This window comes from Gekko japonicus, unplaced genomic scaffold (genome assembly GCF_001447785.1).
Source record: "Gekko japonicus isolate JY-2015 unplaced genomic scaffold, Gekko_japonicus_V1.1 scaffold2960, whole genome shotgun sequence".
Taxonomy (NCBI): Eukaryota; Metazoa; Chordata; class Lepidosauria; order Squamata; family Gekkonidae; genus Gekko; species Gekko japonicus.
In genome coordinates this window covers 106977-110919 of record NW_015163695.1, presented here as the reverse complement: position 1 = coordinate 110919, position 3943 = coordinate 106977, and positions in this window count along the sequence as shown.

Below are 3943 nucleotides of genomic sequence, written 5' to 3'. Positions count from 1 at the left end.
TGCAGGTCTTTTTGGTGTAGTGGTTAAGAGTGCGGTTAAGAGCCAGGTTTGATTTCCGCTCCTCCACATGCAGCTGCTGGTGTGACCTTGGGTCAGTCAAAGTTCTCTCAGAGCTGTTCTCTCAAGGACAGTTCTGGAGAGAGCTCTCAGCCTCACCTACCTCACAGGGTGTCTGTTGTGTTGAAGGGAAAGGAGATTGTAAGCTGCTCTGAGACTCCTTCGGTAGTGAAGGGTGGGGTATAAATCCAACTCTTCGTAAAAGATTATGGAAATTCCTCCGTAACCATGCTAAACCTTAAGCTGGTAGCCGATTCACTGTCTGCTCTCATCTCTCTCTTATGGGGATGCTCTAAACAAATGATGGCAAATGGCCATTAGGGTTAGCCATATTTTGTAAAGCAAAAAAGAGGACCTATTTCTCGACTGACTACTTCAAAAGAGTGATCACTATGACAAATTTTAAATACCCCTACTGTTTAAGCTGTGAGAATTGCTACTAACTAGGAGTATTCCTAACCTTCCAACCCAAAAAGAGGTCATTTTCTTCAGTTTTTCAGAAAGAGCCCAAAAGAGGACAGACACAAAAAAAGAGGACATGTCATCTAAAAAGAGATGTGCTACACCTACCATTGGAGCACATTGGTTGGGTTCTTCCAAATGCCTATAAAAATATATGAAATGTCCCAGAGGCTACTGGGAAACATTGCTTGATTATGTGCACACAAGCCTGTAGAAATCTCCTTCTGCCACTTTTTCATTGTGCCAGACCTCACCTTATGTCCAAGGCCTGTGACCTTTCTTCTGTTATGTCCTGGCTGTGTGTTGAAATCAATATGGACAAAGAGCCCTATATGGCCAGGGTCCGACATACCTGAGGGACCGCCTTTCCCCATATATACCCCAGAGAGCGCTACGGTCGGGGTCACAACATTGACTGACTCTCCCAGGCCCTAAGGACGCCAGGCTTGCTGCCACCAGGGCCAGGGCCTTTTCAGTGGCGGCTCCATACTGGTGGAATGAGCTCCCAGAAGACATCAGGCCCCTGCAGGATCTTGTACAGTTCTGCAGGGCCTGCAAGATGGAGCTCTTCCACCAGGCTTTCAATTAGGAGCTGCCACACCACTACCATCTGTGGTTATGGTTGGCCCCAGCCTGGAGATTGAGCCATTCCATTGCATGATGCCGAAAGATCACTGACTTGGAAATAATTGTTTGTATACTATATCAGGAGCCTGCCGGGAGCTGTCGTCCTAAGAGCGTCAGGAAGAAACAACGGAAGCCCGCCCGTGGAATACAACAGGACCGTGCCGCTCGGGTGTCGATAGGTAGCCCCTCCCCTAGTTGAATTGTGGCCCTAGGATAGGAACTAATTAGGCACTACACTGTTGTTATGTTAGAAAAAAAATTGGGGGGGGGGAGGCTTTATGGACTTATTTTCTCTTGAGATTTTTTTTGTACCTCTCTCTCCTATTTTCTTTATTCTGTCCATATATATATATATATATATATATATATATATATATATATATATATATATATATATATATATATATATATATATATATATATATATATATATATATATATATATATATATATATATATATATATATATATATATATATATATATATATATATATATATATATATATATATATATATATATATATATATATAATTTCTCTTCCCTTTTGTTTTTGTTTTTTTGCCTTCCTACTCCCATTTCTTAGTAGGTGGGGTTATGGGGTATGAAGAAAGAGAAGGGTAAACCTGAATTAGATTTTGAGATATAGGTAACTTGTGTATATAGGTAACTGTAAGAAAGAAATGGTTGATTGAGAAAATATAATTTCAGATATGCTAAATTTTGCCCATATTATTTATTATGTCTATGTTATTGTCTGTATTATATATATATCCTCTATATTATTTTGTTTATATTACTTACTATGGGGTAAATTAACAGAGAAAGGGGTGTGAGGTAACTTCAAACAGTAATGAAATAGAAGTATTATTGGAACTGGTAGTGTTTAAGATATGCTATTTTATTTGTTTTGTTATAATGAATGAACAAGTTAAATATTTGAATATCCTAACTGCATGTTTACACCATTTGGAACCCAGAATGAATTCTATGTAGTGATTTATAAGTGAACCAAACATCAATTAGTGAGTTATGAATTAATTATAATTATGAACAGGAAGAATGAGCGAAAAAAGTAGTAAAATATATATGGAAATTCACAACTATTTGGATAGATGAACTTAGGAGGAACTTGAGCTACGTAACATAAAATGCTAATTGGTTAGTAATGATGTAGTGAGAATCTACCGTATGTCTTTTACCAATGTATTACCAAGCTGGATGTTCACTGTGATGTGCTGTGGGAAATTTTGGGTATGTTTGTTTTTGTGTTGGTGGGGTTGAGGGGTGTTTGTTATGCATAAACATTCAATAAATAGATTTTTTTTAAAAAAAGGAACTAATTAGGCACTTAGGCCATATACCTGTGAAGCGCCCAGAGACCCTCGGGTAAAGGGCGGTATACAAATCGAAGATATAAATAAATAAATATATAGTATGCCTTCTTAATTACTGAAAGGCGATTACTATCACTAGCACTTTGATTATCTGATTGTTTTAAATGTTTAAAACGTTTTAACTTTTGCATATGGCTTTATGGTACCGGGTACCGATTAATGCAAGCCGCCCTGAGCCTGTTTGCGGGGAGGGCCGGGTATAAATGGAATAAATAAATAATTTTTAAAATTTTTATTTTTATTTACTTTCAATTTATATCCCGCCTTGCCGGTGTATGCATGTTAAATAAATAAATAAATAAATGATGTACCAGGGTCAGTACTGTCTACTCTGACTGGCAGCAGGTCGCCAGTAGAACTAACATGTTCTGGAAATGGAACATGCATTCATGGGCATTAACAACGTTTAATAACATGGCAGCACCGCTGCTTTGGAACTTTTTGCACAAATCTGTTGTGGTGTGGGCAGCAGTACTGAGAAAACAGGGGACTACGGGGCTTGGGCTGTTCCTACACTGGTGATTTGCCCTGGATTGGATGCTTTTGGGAAGCAGGCTCTTCGCCCTAGTGCTCCCACAGCATCATGATACTTCTATGCACCCACGTGGGTTCTCCCCCACTTCTCTAAGAGCATAAGAGACGCCAATGTTGTATCAGGCCAAAGGCCCATCCAGTCCAACACTCTGTATCACACAGTGGCCAGAAATACCAGTGCCATCAGGAGGTCCACCAGTGGGGCCAGGACATTAGAAGCCCTCCCACTGTTGACCCCACCCCAAGCACAGATGACAGAGCATCACTTGCCCCAGAGTCCCTATCTATACCTTGTGGCTAATAGCCACTGATGGACCTCTGCTCCATATGCTTATCTAATTCCCTGTTGAAGCCGTCCGTGCTTGTAGCCGCCACCACTTCCTGTGGCAGTGAATTCTGTAATGTATTGAAATGATTACATGAATCACCTCATAGGACTCCCATGTTAAGCTTCGAGCCAGACCAGGGCTCCTCTGAGCGAACTTCCTATTGGTCGCTTCGTAACAGCGACCAATCAGAACGATACCATTCCCTAGGAGGGAAAGACTCCCATTGGCCCTTATCCAAGCAATCTCATTGGTTGTTATTTGTAAATAGGCGTGGCTACATTAGCCCGGTTATGTTTAAAAGGAGCATAAGCTCCCACTGTTTTCTGTTCTGGTTTCTTACTGAGTTAGTGCTTGTTCGTTACTTCTAATAAAGCTGAATCACTTGCTGAATCACTCTACGAGTCCTTTGTTAGCGCGATCTAACAATTGGCGACGAGGATGGGATGTTAGAGCAGGTAGGCAGCCCTGCGGACATCCACACTTCGGACTCAGAAGAAAGCGGGCAAAGCACAGCAGCCGATCCGGCGGAGGCGCCACC